Source organism: Oryctolagus cuniculus, chromosome 8 (assembly GCF_964237555.1).
Source record: "Oryctolagus cuniculus chromosome 8, mOryCun1.1, whole genome shotgun sequence".
NCBI lineage: Eukaryota > Metazoa > Chordata > Mammalia > Lagomorpha > Leporidae > Oryctolagus > Oryctolagus cuniculus.
Genome location: NC_091439.1, coordinates 13,093,436 through 13,109,202, shown reverse-complemented (window position 1 = coordinate 13,109,202; position 15,767 = coordinate 13,093,436). Strand labels below are relative to the sequence as shown.

At 40.1% G+C, this 15,767-nt stretch overlaps 1 protein-coding gene and 1 pseudogene across 5 annotated transcripts in view; one reads left to right on the top strand and one right to left on the bottom strand.

The window, feature by feature from the left end:
• Positions 1-7,465, bottom strand: part of LOC100357409 (large ribosomal subunit protein uL29-like) — a 44,178-nt pseudogene extending 36,713 nt beyond the window's left edge.
• FHIP1A (FHF complex subunit HOOK interacting protein 1A) overlaps positions 1-15,767 on the top strand; it is a 307,224-nt gene that overhangs the window by 93,101 nt on the left and 198,356 nt on the right. The gene's annotated exons all lie outside the window — the stretch shown is intronic.

Sequence of the window (15,767 nt, the reverse complement as noted above, 5' to 3'; positions counted from 1 at the left end):
AGTTTATAGAATTAAGTGTTTACATTAAAAAAAGAGAGAGAAATGTTTCAAATTAAGTTCTAATGATACATCTTGAAGACTTAGAAAAATAAGAACAAACCAAACCCCAAATCAGCAGGAGGTAAGAAATAATAAGTATCAGAAAATAAATAAATAAAATTGAAACTAAAAAAAACTCAAAATAATCAACAAAGCAAAACGTTGTTTGAGAAGATAAATAAAATAGATAAACCTCTAGCTATACTAAGAAAAAAGAGAAAGAACTCAAATAAATAAAATTAGAGGTGAAAAAGGAGACATTACAACTTATACCACTGAGCTATAAAGGATCATAAGAAACTTCTATAAAGAGTTATATGCTAATAAACTGGAAAACCTCAAAGAAATGGATGAATTCCTATATATATTTATATACATAGAAATATATATATATGCATATAAAACCCATGAAGATTAAATCAAGAAGATATAGACAATCTAAACATATCCATAACTAGCAATGAGATTAAAGTAATAATCAAAAATCTTCCATCAAGGAAAAGTCCAGGACCTGATGGCTTTACTACTGAATTTTACAAAGCATTCAAAGAGGAAGTATCTCCATTACTCTTCAAACTATTCCAAAATATTGAGCAAGATACAATTCTGTCAAACTTTTTTTATGAGACTAGTATTACTTCGATAACAAAACCAAAAACACAAACTGAAAAGAAAACTATAGACCTATATCCTTGATGACGCAAAAATTCTCAGCAAAATACTAACAAATTGATTCCAAACCCACAAGAAAAAGATCATACATCACGATCAAGTCAGATTGATCCCAGAAATTCAAAGGTGGTTCAACATTCACAAATCAATAATCATCATAAATCACATCAGTAGAATGAAGAACAAAAATCATATAGTTGTCTCAATAAGCACAGAGAAAACATTTGATAAGACTGTATACCCCTTTGTGATAAAAGCCTTTCATAAATTAGGTATAGAAGGAATATCCCTCAAGATTACAAAGGTTATATATCACAGACCAACAGCCAATATCACATAGAATGGGGAAAAACTGAAAGTGTTTACCTTCAGATCTAGAACAAGACAAAGATGTCAACTTTTGCCATTTTTATTCAATATAGTACTGGAAGATTTAGCCAGAGTAATTCTGGAGGAGAAAGAAATAATGAGCATCAAAGTTGGAAAAGAGGAAGTCAAATTATCTGTTTTTGCAGATGACTTGATGTTGCATGTAGAAAAACCTGAACACAGGTTACAAGGTAAACATAATAAACAGCTTTTTTGCATGTTAATAATGAACTCACAGAAAAATGAAGAAAGAAATCCCATTCACAATATCTACTAAAAGAATCAAATATTTAGAAATAAATTTAAAGTGAAAGATCTCTACAACGACAACTATCAAATATTGATGAAAGGAATCAGGGACACACACACAAAAAAATGGAAAGATATTCCGTTGCAGGTAGAGATGCCATGAGCAAATCAGACATCCTATATGGGTGCTGATTTGAGTCTTGGCTGCTCTGCTTCTGACCCAGGTCCCTGCTAATGCACCTGGGAAAGCAGCAGAAGATGGTCCATGTCTTTGGATCCCTGCCACCCATGTGGGAAACCTGGAAGAAATTCTTGGCTTTGGCCTGGCGCTGCCATTGCTGTTGAGGCCATTTGGGAAATGAACCAATGGATGGTGATCACTCTCTGTGTAACTCTGACTTTCAAATAAATAAGTCTATTGAAGCAAAACCAACTTAGGGGCTGGTACTGTGGCATAGTGGGCTAAGACTCTGCAGTAGTGGCATTCCATAGGGGTACCAGTTTGAGTCCTGGCTGCTCCTCTTCTGATCCAGCTCTCTGCTATGGCCTGGGAAAGCAGTAGAAGATGGTCCAAGTGGTTAGGCCCCTGCACCTGCATGGGAGACCTGGAAAAAGCTCCTGGCTTCAGATTGGCCCAGCTCTGGCCGTTGTCATCTGGGAAGTGAACCAGTGAATGGAAGACCTTTCTCTGTCACCCCATCTCTCTGTCTACAACTTTGCCTCTCAAATAAATAAATAAAATCTAAAAAACAAACAAACAAAAAACACAAAATCAACTCAAGATGGATCAAAGACCTAAATTTAAGACATGAGACTGTGAAGTTGCTGGAAGAAAATGTAGGGTGAACACTCCAATACTTTGGTGTAGGGGTGACAAGACCCCAAAAGCCCAGGTAACAAAAGCAGATCTAAGCACATGGACTACCTTAAACTCAGGAGCTTTTGCACAGCAAAGGAAACTATCAATAGAATGAAGAGATATCCAACAGAATGGGAAATAATATTTGCAAACCACCTGTCTGCCAAAGGATTAATATCCCGACTATATCACCTACTTTTAAAAACTCAACAACAAGGCCGGCACTGTGGCTCACTAGGCTAATCCTCCGCCTTGCGGCGCCGGCACACCAGGTTCTAGTCCCGGTTGGGGCGCCAGATTCTGTCCCGGTTGCCCCTCTTCCAGGCCAGCTCTCTGCTGTGGTCCGGGAAGGCAATGGAGGATGGCCCAAGTGCTTGGGCCCTGCACCCGCATGGGAGACCAGGAAGCACCTGGCTTCTGCCTTCGGATCAGCGCGGTGCGCCAGCTGCAGTGCGCCAGCCGCAGTGGCCATTGGGGGGTGAACCAACGGCAAAGGAAGACCTTTCTCTCTGTCTCTCTCTCTCACTGTCCACTCTGCCTATCAAAAAAAAAAAAAAAAAACAAAAAAAACAACAAAAAAAACCCAAAAACCCAACAACAACAAAAAAGAACCAATCCAGTTGAGAAATAAGCAAAGGATGTCCAATAGACAGTTCTCAAAATAAGAAATACAAATGGCCAATAAATTTATGAACAATGCTCAACATCACTAACCATTAGGGAAATATGTATCAAAAACACAATGAGATATCATCTCACGCCTGTCAGAATGCCTAAAATCCAAAACACAGAGACTAACAAATGCTGGCAAGGTTGTGGAGAAAGGGGAATTCTTATACACTGTTAGTGGTAATGTAAATTAGTGCAGCTACTGTGGAAAATAATGTGGAAATTTTTAAAAAAACTAGAAATATACTTTCCATATGATCCAACAGTCCCACTATTGGATATATACCCAAAAGCCTTGGACACAGTGTATCAAAGAGATACCTGTACCACCATGTTTATAGAAGCACTGTTCATAGTAGCCAAAATTTGGAACCAACCAAGGTATCCATCATCAGATCAATGGATGAAGAAAATGTGGTATATATACACAATGGACTATTATTCAGGTATAAAAATAAGAATGAAATTCTACCATTTGCAGCAAAGTGGATGCAAAAGGAGGATGTTATGTTGAGTGAAATAAGCCAGGCCCAGAGAGACCAGTACCACATGTTCTTCCTCACATATTAGAGCTAAAATTTAAAAACAAAACAAAGAAAAAAGGAAGAAATGTCTGTGTGTATCAGTATTGTTGCAAATATAGTTTTGTAAAACTTTGTTTTTTATACCTTTTCCAACCATTGGTTAAGAATGTTATACTACTATAATTTTAATGATCTGTGAACTTTAAAATTTACTGTATATAGATGAAATGGTCATTTTTCCTTTCAATTTTTGTTTATAGCCATTGTCGACATTCCCACTAAACTAGGGTCTTTTTCTTTTTTACTGTTATTTAGTGAAATATTAAGCCTTTTTACTGTAATGTAATTTTAAAATGTTATCTCAAAAACTTAAGAAAGGGAGAAGGAAATGGTGAGAGGGAGGAAGGGAATATTATTATGCTCTTAGAATTGTATCTCAAAATTAACTGAAATGTGATCCCTGTTGAACATGGTGGTGGGAATGGGAGAGGGAAGAGATGTAAAATTTGGGACATGCTCAGGCTGACTTGCCCCAAGTGGTGGAGTTGGAAGCATACCAGGGGATTTCAATTCAATCCCATCGAGGTGGCATGTACCAATGCCATCTCACTGTTCCAGGTGATCAGTTTCAGTTCACAGTTTTTCATGGTGGAGGGACTGGGAGTCAAAGGGAGCACATAGACAAGTCTAGTACCTGCTAACGCTAACCGATGGAGTAAATAAAGGGGAGAGTGATCCAACATGGGAAGTGAGATACTCAGCAGACTCATAGAATGGCAGATGTCCTAAATAGCACTCTGGCCTCAGAATCAGCCCTAAAGGCATTCGGAGCTGGCTGAAAAGCTCATGAGAGTATTTCAGGCATGGAAAGCCAAGACACTCTGGCAAAAGATCTCTGCAAGTGAGATCCCAGTGGAAAGAACAGGTCATCAAAGAAGGAGGTACCTTTCTCTGAAGGGAGGAGAGAACCTCCACTTTGACTATGACCTTGTCTAAACAAGATAAGAGTCGGAGAACTCAGAGGGCTTCCATAGCCTTGGAAACTCATGACTGGAGCATAGGGAGATTACTGATGCCATAGACAGGAGTGTCAATTGGTAAAGTCAACAACAGGAGTCACTGTGCACTTACTCCTCATGTAGGATCTCTGTCCTTAATGTGCTGTACATTGAGATTTCATGCTATAACGAGTACTCAAACAATATATTTCACTTTGTGTTTCTATGGGGGTGCAAACTGTTGAAATCCTTACTTAATGCATACTAAACTGATCCTCTGTAAAAAAAAAAAAAAAAAAAAGAAATGATCAATTCCCAACTTGACTCTCACTGGGATTAAACATGACAATAGGTCTGCTCTGATTTCATCATCATTTTAAAAAAAATCATCCATTATTTTTCACTTTATGTTTCTGTGTGGGAGCAAACTGTTGAAATCCATACTTGATGTATACTAAGCTGATCTTCTGTATATTAAGATAATCAAAAATGAATCTTGATGTGAATGGAAGGGGAGAGGGAGTGGGAAAGGGGAGGGTTGTGGGTGGGAGGGACGTTATGGGGGGGAAGTCATTGTAATGCATAAGTCATACTTTGGAAATTTATATGCATTAAACAAAAGTTTAAAAAAAAAAAAAAGAATTGTATCTCAAATCACATTGAACCTGAAGAACTCAGTAAAAATTTAAAAAGTACCAAAAATGACCTTCCAAAACAGAAATTGTAGGAAATTTGTCACCACTCGGCTAGCCTTACAAATGTTTCTTAAGGATGTGCTACATGTAGAAATAGAAAGTGATAGTCATCATTATGAAATAATATGAAGGTCAGAAAATCTAGTAAAAATGCAAAGGTAATCCAAAGCAAATGATATTTTTTATCATTTGGAAAAATGGCAGGAACAACTTGTAGTAACAAGTATCAATAATAACTTTGAATATAAATAGCCTAAATTCTCCAATTAAAAGATACAGACTGCCTGAAAGGATTATTTGCTGCCTATAAGAAGCACACCTCGGCTGGCGCCGTGGCTCACTAGGCTAATCCTCCACCTTGCGGCACTGGCACACCGGGTTCTAGTCCTGGTCGGGGTGCCGGATTCTGTCCCGGTTGTCCCTCTTCCAGGCCAGCTCTCTGCGGTGGCCAGGAAGTGCAGTGGAGGATGGCCCAAGTGCTTGGGCCCTGCACCCCATGGGAGACCAGGATAAGTACCTGGCTCCTGCCATCGGATCGGTGTGGTGTGCCGGCCGCAGCGTGCCGGTTGCGGTGGCCATTGGAGGGTGAACCAACAGCAAAAGGAAGACCTTTCTCTCTGTCTCTCTCTCTCACAGTCCACTCTGCCTGTCAAAAAGGAAAAAAAAAAAAAAAAAAAAAAAAAAAAAAGAAGCACACCTCACCAGCAAAGATACACACAAACTGAAAGTTAAAGGGTGGGAGCCGGTGCTGTCGGTGCTGTGGTGTAGTGGGTAAATCTGCCCCATGTGACACTGCTCCACTTCTGATCTAGCTCCCTGCTAATGCACTTGGGAATGCAGAGGAAGATGGCCCAAGTCATAATTCTATAAATCTGAAATTTGTTCATTTTGTACATACTTTTATTAATTTGATGGATTTTTAAAATCTTTTTTTGTTTTTATCTTAATCTTATCTTTATATTCTCTTTAATCTTTTTACTGTTCAGCAGTTTTTGTTTCTTCACATGTTCCGTGACTCTTATAATTTCGTTCTAGCTTAGTTTAGGTCTTTTCCAACTTTTTATGTCTCTTGTGATTAACTAGAGTGAAATGGAATAAATATATAAAACTTATGTTTGGTCATGTTTTTTATTTTCAACACCATTCCTGAAACATTCTCCTTTGTGTATAGGGCCACACTGAACTGATGTCTTTTGACAAAAGTCTCTGACAGCCATACTTACAGCCAGGGATCGATCAAAGTATGGTCCCCAGACAAGCAGCATCTAGCTCACGTGGGAATTTGGGCTGAATCGCAAGTTCTGAAGATGGTTCTTAGAAATTTGTATTTAACAGACCCTCTGGGTGATTCTGGTTTATGTTAAAGTTTGATAACTGCTGTGGACATGTTCATTAGCTATGTAGGATTGTTCAAGTCATTCTTCTCTAGCCCTTGGTCTCTTGAGCAGGTGGTTTAGGGGTTCTCAAGCTTTATGTATGGATGAATTGTTTGGTGGGCACAGATGATTTTAATTTTAATAATTTTAAGAGGAAGTAATTTTTTCTGAACTCATGAAATCCTGACTTAGCAGGTCTTGGATGGCTCAACAAGCGTTCCAGAATTGTTCCTAATATTTGTGGTCTGGACTATATGGATGTCTCTCAGTGTCCTTCAAGCCCCACATTGATTGTATTTAAGATGGCTTTTTTTGGGGGTAAGGGGGGTTAATTATTGAAAGCTTAGGGCCAAAACTTGATTTGAAAAATGCGGTTTGGGGAGGAAAGAGGTAGAGGAGTATCACTATATTGGAATTGTATCTGTGAACTACATTGAATCTGTTCTCTTTGTATTAATATCATATTAACATGAGTATTGCTTAGAAAAAAATAAATTTAAAACATGCAGTTTAAATTTTTTCACTGAAGTCCAATTGTGTTCTGATTTCTTTCCTTAAAACTTTTGATTCTTCTCTGCTCAGGTTACTGAGTAATTTTTTTTCTGAGTTAAGGCAGTTTACTAACTTAAAGAGCCATCTGACTCTTGTGAACTTGGAGATTCTGTTATGCAGTTTCTAGGTAATTAACAAAAGCAGTAAACTGTAAACTGTGATTCTAGGGAATGCCACTTTTCATTAAGATGTACCTTTTTTGTTCCTACCCTTTATTTCCAGTCTCTTAAGCCTGTTTCCTGTGAATGGTGGTGTGTTTCTCCCCAACTCCATGTCATTCATAGTTTTTTCCCCTTAGTTTTTATGGTATATTCTTACTAGAATTCTCATTTGTGAGTCTTTATCTTGTGTCCTTCACAGTCTTTTCTGCCCTATGTCCATCCCTTGAATAAAGGAACTTTACAGTCTTCTTGCCTTTCTCCATGTCACCTACATGTTTCTCCCCCAAGGCCTGCTTCTTCATGTCTGCAGATAGCTGCCCAGATACCACTCTAACACCACCCTTCACAAAATCTCTCCTAAGCTTAGCCCTGTATTAGCTGTCCAATGGATGTTCCCCAACAGTCAGATCAGGTTAACATACCTGAAATTGAAATACTTGTTCTCTTGCCCTGAAATCTGTGCCCCCTTTTGCATTCCCTTAGTGAGTGGCATCACCATCAATCATCAAACAAATAGAGCTGACATTTATCAGGCATTTGCTATGTGCAGGACATTGTTCTAAGACCCTTCATTATAGCTGCTCATGAATTCCCTTGAGATCGATTCCATTATTTTTGCCCACTATAAGATGAGGAAACCAAAGCACAAAAAGTTGAAGTAATTTTCCCAAGGTCACAAAACTTAATTGGCAGAGGTAAAATTCAAGGCAGGTTGTCTGGTTTCAGAGTATGTGGTCCTAATTATTGTGCTCTGATACCTTCCTATCTCAGCTGCTCAAGCCAGAAATCCAGGATTACCCTTTACTTCACCCTGCTCCTCTTTGCATATCTGGTTGGGCTGCTTGAGCCTAGCTACTAACTCTCTTTTAGTACCACACTTCTACTACTCTGCATTCCTTTGTATGTATTCTAGTCTAGGTTTCCATCATTTCTTGCCTCCACTACTATATTTGGTGTCTTGTTCCCATTTATTCCTTGTGTTATGACTAGAGCATAATTGTTCACACCAGCAAATATGATAATGACATTTATTTTATTTGAAAAGCAGAGTTACAGAGAAAGATCTTTCAGCTTTTGGTTCACTCTGCAAGTGGCTGGGGCTGGGCAAAGTGGAAGCCAGGAGCTTGGTACTCCATCCTGGTCTCCTACATGGCTGGAAGGGGCTTGAGTACTTGGATCATCTGCTGCTTCTTTCCTAGGTACATTAGCAAGGGGCTGTATAGGAAGTGGAGTATCTGGAACTCGAACCAGTGCTCATATGGGATGCCCACATTGCAAGCAGTGGCTTAACTTACTGCACCAGAGTGCTGGCCCCAATCCTTTTCTTTTATCAGCCTTATTGCTGAGGAAGCTTACCAGCTGTGAAGTACAAGGTGGTTCAGACAATGAAAGACTCTCACCATAAGGCATAGAGCTAGAAGAGTGCAGGTAATACCTGGATGGTACTTGACATTTTGAGGGGTTGAAAATGGAAATAACGTTTTGATTAGGTTTTGTTTGTTTTTATCTTTAAAAGAACAATTTTTTAATATTTATTTATTTGAAAGGCATAGTTACAGAAAGGTATAATGAGAGAGAGAGAGAGAGAAAGAGAGAGAGAGATGTCTTGCATTCGCTGGGTCACTCCCCAGATGGCTGCAACAGCTGGGGCTGCACCAATCCAAAGCCAGGAGCCAGGAGTTTCCTTCAGGTCTCCCACATGGGTGCAGGGGCCTGAGGAGTTGGGCCATCTTCCATTGCTTTCCCAGGCCTTAGCAAGAGCTGGATTGGGAGTGGAGCAGCCGGGACTTGAACTGACACCCATATGGGATGCACAGCTTTACCCGCTGTGCTGCTATGCTGGCCCCAAAAGAATAATTTAAAAACCTTTGAGTCTAGTCTGGTCCAGAGAGGGATAACATCTGTCATTTTGGCAGGCCATAAGAATTCTCTCTCTACTTTCAGTCCCTGTAGTTTGTCGTGTTTTCTTTTCTCTGGGCCTTTGCATGTGCTTTTTCCTCTGCCTGGAGTACTCTCCCCTCAGTGCTCCATTTACCTGGCTAACAATATTGTTTCTTTTTTTCAGGTCTCAGTATAAGTTTTATTTTGGCTGGAAAGCCTTCTTGGATCCCATTTCCCTTTTTCCAGTTTGGGTTAAATAGTTTTCTTATATAATGCCACAGCTCCTCATTCTTTCTTTACAATATGACTAATCAAATTTTATTTTGTCAGTTCAGATGTTTCTTTTAGACTGTGAACTGCATCTTTTTTTTAAAATAATTTATTTGAAAGGCAGAGTTGGAGAGAGACAGAGACAGAGAGAGAGGGAGAGGGAGGGAAGGAGGGAGATCTTCCATCTGCTGGTTCACTCCCCAGTTGGTTGCAATGGCTGGAGCTGTGATGATCTGAAGCCAGGAGCTTCCTCCAGGTCTCCCATGTGGGTACAGGGGCCCAAGCACTTGGGCCATCCTCTACAGCTTTCCCAGGCCATAGCAGAGGGCTGGATTGGAAGTGCAGCAGCCAGGACTCGAGTTGGCATCCATATAGGATGCCAGCACTGCAGGTGGAGGCTTTACCTGCTAAACAGCGCTCGCCCCTGTGAACTGCATCTTATTTATGTCTGTCTGTGTCCTCTAGCATAGTAATCAATAGGTATTGTATGTAAGGCTAAATGGGCATTTAAATGAGCCAACTGATTTCTGCCAATTCCATATGCTTCTTACCTTTGTAAAATAACTCTTAGTAAATGATATATTGGTTAGGTTGCTGTTAAGTAATCACCAAAATCAATGGCTTAAACAGATTAGGGAATTGTTTTCCTTCTAAGTAAAATAAGTTTGGAACTAGATTGTCCAGGTTTAGTAGAGTGAATCTTTGATGATCAAGGACCTAAGTTTTTTTTCTTTCTGTTTCACTTTATTGAGGTGTGATCTGTGACCTTATATCCTCCTCTTAAGATGCCTGCCAGGGGGCTGGATATTTAGCCAAGCAAATAAGATGCTGCAGGAGATGCCTGCATCCCTTATCAGAGTCCCTGAGTTGGAGTCCTGGCTCTACTCCCTGTTTCAGCTTCCTGCTAAGGTGCACCCTGGTTCGCAGCTATGACAGCTCAAGTAGTTGGGTCCCTGCCACCAATGTGGGAGACCTGTATTGAGTTCTGGGCTCTTGTCTTCAGCCTGACCCGGTCCTGGCTTTTGTAGGCATTTGAGGAGTGAATCATCAAATGGAAGATCTCTGTCTCTTTTTTCATTCAGAGAACTGAAAACAACAACAACAAAAAACCTAGATGGTTGTCAAAACTGTAGCCATCTTCAGATGCTTATTCTAGGTCAGAAGGAAAGGTCAAAAAGCAAAAGGGAGGGGCCAGTGTTGTGGCATAGAAGGTTAATCTGGTGTCTGCATGCTGGCATCCCATATGGGCACCTGTTTAATTCCCAGATGCTCTGTTTCCTTGCTACTGTGCCTGGGAAAGCAGTGGAAGATGGCCTAAGTACTTGAGCCCCTACCACCCGTATGGGAGACCTGGATGAAGCTCCTGGCTGTGGCCTGGCCCAGCTCCTGTCATTGCAGCCATTTGGGGAGTAAATCAGTGAATGGTGATCTCTCCTCTCTATCTCTACCTCTTCTCACTCTTCCTCTTTCCCTCCATCCCTCTTCTGTAACTCTGTCTTTCCAATACATAAATCAATCTTAAACAAACAAAAAAAAAGCTAAAAGAAGCTTGCCAGCAATCTGTCTTCCCCCAACCTCTTTTAGGAGCTTTTCTAAAAGACCTTCTGAGTGATTCCCCCTTATACTCACTAATTTAGGATGATAGCACAGTACCCCCTCTGGCAAGCTACAGGGGAGTCCAAGAGATAGAGGTTTTGCCTGGCTCTTTGCTGCTTGTTAGAATATGGGGCCTTTGTTAATAAGGAAGGAGAGGATAGATATTGAGGGTTTTATGTATATATAAATATAAATATATTAGTAGATTTCAAAGAAAGCTACTTTTTTTGTACCCTACTCACTTTAAAATTAAGTCTGTTTTGACTGTTTAACAGTTTTAATTATAGACATCTAAATGATCTACATGATTACTTTTATGAATCTTACTATTGTTATTAGTCTAGGCCTTTACTTGAACACAGAGGTTTCCTTGTCCTGTGCTTTTCTTTCTGCCCAAACTTAGGAATCACAGTACATTTAAGCATTCTGCGTAGGCCATCTTTTCTTTCAAACCCTTGTTTTCCTTCTTCTCGGGATCTCTCTGTATATTTTAATATTTCTCAGAATATTAAACTTCAAAGTGTTATGTGGATGAAGCCTTGAGCTGTGGCAAGAAATGGGGAGTTATTTCTCAAGTCTTGTATGCCAGGGCATTGAGATGTCCAGATTGCAAGTTTGAGTTTAAAATAGCATGGTGACCTTTCCCTCTGCTCTTCCAGGACTGAGTCAAAACTCATGCCAGAGCTTCTTGGTAGTCTCCCAGGAGATTAGTGATAACCCTGTTCATAAACTGAGAGGGTAGAGTGTTGGTAGAGGGGGAGTCTAAAACATCACAGCCACTGGCCCATATCCAGTGCAGTTCTCATGTTCCTGATGCCCTGACAAGGGGTTCACTGAAGACCAATATCCTGCCATTGTTCTGGCTGTCCATGGTTCCATTGGAGTGTCCTTGAAGACTGTTGAGCTGATGCATTGGGAGACTCTGAGGAATCCCTTAGTCTTTGGATGCCAACCAGAGTTGGAATAGTCCTGTTTGATAGCTGTGATCCTAGGGACAACATAAGCACATGATTTCCATTCATTTGGATGTGTGTGTGTGTGTGTGTGTGTGTGTGTGTGTGGTGTCTAAGAAAAAGGGGTGCAGATTGATGCCTCCTCATATGGGGCACCAAATGAAAGGAAAAGGGTGAAGAACAGAGAGGAGACAGGATAAGAACTCACAGCCAGACCGAATTTATTCAAAGAAAATAAATTCGCAGAGGTGGGTGACCAACTCCAGCATGCACACAGACTGGACACACGGTAGAGGGCCCAGACCCCTGCAGGCTGGGGCTTTTTATATCTTAGATGGGCTGAGGTGGGGGTGGGGGGCAGTAGGTGAAGGTGAGCTTCTCCATACAGGTTCTTCAAGTTTGGCCCACTGGCTTCCAGATCTGGAGAAAAAGAATGCAGGGAGTGGGGTTGGGAACAATACAGGGTGTGAGACTGAACTGGCAGAGGTAACAAGAACCCAGAATGGCTGAGGCTTATGTCTTTGTTCCATCAGCATCAACTGATTTTGTTTCTTGACTGGTGCATAATAATTGCACATATTTAGGGGATACAGTGTGACATTGCAATACTGTATATTGTATAATGATCAGATGGGGAATGAATCTTTATTACTTTTTTCCAGGTTTGTGCTTGGTGATTTAAGTATACACCTTCTTAAAGCTCATTGACATGTGCTCCACCATATGCTTATGAAGTGTAAGTTGCTAGAAAATTTGGCAATAGATATCAACAGATAAGAATTTATAACCTCCTGTTCTTTTTCTGCAAATCCATTCTAAAAAACCAGAAATTGAAACAAAAAATTGTAAGTAATTAATCACAGAGAATTTCTAGCAGTGAAAAATTGGGACATGTTAAGTGTTCAGTAATAAGAGAAGGGTTAAATATATATGGAATATCCATATAATAGAATGAAAAACTATTAAAATTGAATTTTGTGGGGAAGAATTTAATGACTTGATAATACTTCAGATATAATATTAAATGGAAGAAGCAAAAATCTACATTGCTTGCAAATATAAACACATTTATTATGCTCCTGATTTTATAAGATTGATAAAGTTGTTAGAAAATTTAAAAAAGATCGGAGAGAAAGATATTAAAGCTTTAAAAATAGTTTGTCTCCCATGGTGGTGCTATGAGTATTTTTATTATCTTTGTATTTTCTTTATATTCTTTTTTACTATGACTATATATTGTTTTTCTGATTTTAAAGTGAATTCTAATAAAAATAAAGATTATGTCTACTCTTTGGAAGATCAGCTACTGATTTGTTTAGGGTTTTAGCATAAAAGCTGACACTTTAGTGTTGATGTTTTAATCAAGAAAGAGTAAGTCCATGGCAGATATATCCTATAGAGTTTGTGATTTACTTTTTAGACATGTTTTCCTGCATTTGTTTAGAGAGACAGTCTTCGTTTTTTGGCAAGTGATTTGGATCCTGCCTAATGGAACCTAGTAAGTTGAAATAACCAAGTTGCTAGTCTCTGCCCCCTTCCTCACTGTGGCTTTTTTTGTTTTGTTTTGTTTGTAGCTGTTAAAAACGCAAACACCACAAAGCTTAAATTACTGTCACATTCAGTATCTTGACTGAGGTCTACCCTTTATGTAGTCCTCTGGTTGTTTTCAGTATGCTGTCATCTCCAGGGTAAGCCTGTTTGTTAGTATTTCGTTGATTTTAGAGAAATAAGCTGAAAGGGTTGTAATGCATATGGGCTTTCACATAAACTGACTCTTAAGGAAGAAAGGTGTCCCAGTGACCTGTTTCATAATCATAGCCTCTGTAGCCAGGCATAGACTAATTTTAAAGATGCATTCTAGAATGTTAGATGACAGACAAAGTATGAAAAACATGTTAAATATAAACTAAAATAGTATCAGTAAAAACAAAACCCAAACCAAACTCCTCAATCAATAAAATATAGCTAGAAATTTTGGGACCTAGGGAGGAGAATGCAATGTTTGGTTACAATTTGGGAGGGGGATGGGGCAGATTTTTGGCAGCTTTTCAAAGCAGTTTTTGAAAACCCAGGCAATTTGAGAATGTGCATACCTTTTTATGTTTGTTTTTTAAAGATAAAATTTATTTACTTTAAAGATTTTATTTATTTATTTGGGAGGTAGAGTTACTGGGAGAGGGAGAGACAGAGAGAGAGGGCTTCCTTCTGCTGGTTCACTCCCCAAATGGCCATAACGGCTAGAGCTGGGCTGATCCGAAGTCAGGAGCCAGGAGCTTCTACCAGGTCTCCCAAAAGGGTACAGGGGCCCAAGGACTTGGGTCATCTTCCACTGCTTTCCCAGGCTATAAGCAGAGAGCTGGATCTGAAGAGGAGTAGCTGGGACACGAACCAGCACCCATATGGAATGCTGGTGCTGCAGGCAGAGACTTAACCTACTAAGCCATAGTGCTGGCCCCCAAATTTTATTTATTTGAAAGGCAGATTGACAAAGGCAGAAACAGAGAAAAGAATGAGGTCTTCCAACCATTGGTTCACTCCCTAAAATGGCCAAGCAGAAGCCAGGAGACAGAACTCCACCTGGGTCTCCTACGTGGGTGCAAGGCCCAAACACTTGGGCCATCTTCCACTGCTTTCGCAGGTGCATTAGCAGTGAACTCTCACGTCTCCCACGTGGATGGCAGAAGCCAAGCACCTGGATCATCCATCCTCTTCTGCTGTTCCCAGACCGTTAGCAGGGAGCTGGATTGGAAGTGGAGCAGCTGGGATACAAACTGGTGTCCATATAAGATGTTGGCATTGCAGATGGCTGCTTTAGCTGCTACACCACAACTCTTCTAATTCTTGTATTTAAAAAAATGCCTGTTTGGAAGGCAGAGGGATCTATCACCTAAAATAGTCAGAACTGGACAAGGCAGATGCCAAGAACCAAGAACTACATTTAGGTCTTGTGGGTAGCAGGGACCAAAGTACTTGAGCCAACCTCTGCTACCTTCCAGGGTGCACTTAGCAGGAAGCTTGATCAGAAGTGAAGGCATAAGGGAACCCAGGCACTCCTGGATTGTGGGTGTATTTTAATTGTGGGTGTAATATAATTAGTTAAATCTGTATTTTTAAAATGTTATCTACAAATATACACCATCGTTGTCTATTTGGAAAGTGTTACTTTAGTCTAAAATAGAGTTCACCAAACTATGGCCCATGGATCAAATCTGTCCAGCTGCCTTTTTTTTTATGGCCCATAAACTAAGAATAACTTGTATTTTTAAATAGTTGACAAAAAAAAAAAAAAAGACAAGGAAGAATAGGCACAGAGTGTGTCTGTATCCTACAAAATATTTTCTATCTGGCCTATTACAGAAAAATTTTTGCCAACTTCGCCTCTATAGCAGTGATTCTCAACCAAGTGAGATATTTTTTCCTCCAGGGGATATTTGGCAGTGTCTCACATTGTTAAATTTAGGAGTGTGTGTGTGTGTACTAGGCAATTAGTGGGTAGAGACTGGAGATACTGCTAAATGTCCTAGATATACCACACCCCTCAACAAAAATTATCTGAGCCAGAGTGTTGACTGAGACTCTTTGTTTGATCAAACTTTTGGTTAGGCTCATCTGAACCCTCTTCTCAAGTAGGCCTTGACTGGGGCCTCCATCCTACCCTCAGCTTGCCCAGACAAATTTCATGAAGGAATTCTGCTAAGTCAGTGTAATGAGAATCTCCCCACCCGTGATATCTGATCATTCTAGCCTACCTTCAGCAGGAATCCTGTTAGGTCGGTTTATCAGGAACCCGCTGCCCTTAATGTCTCCTTCTAGGGATTTTCCATTCAAGGATACCCTTACTCTGCTGATGGCTATAATCCCAGTTGTCTCTGCTAGATCATTTGAACCTGATGTTGCTCGTCTG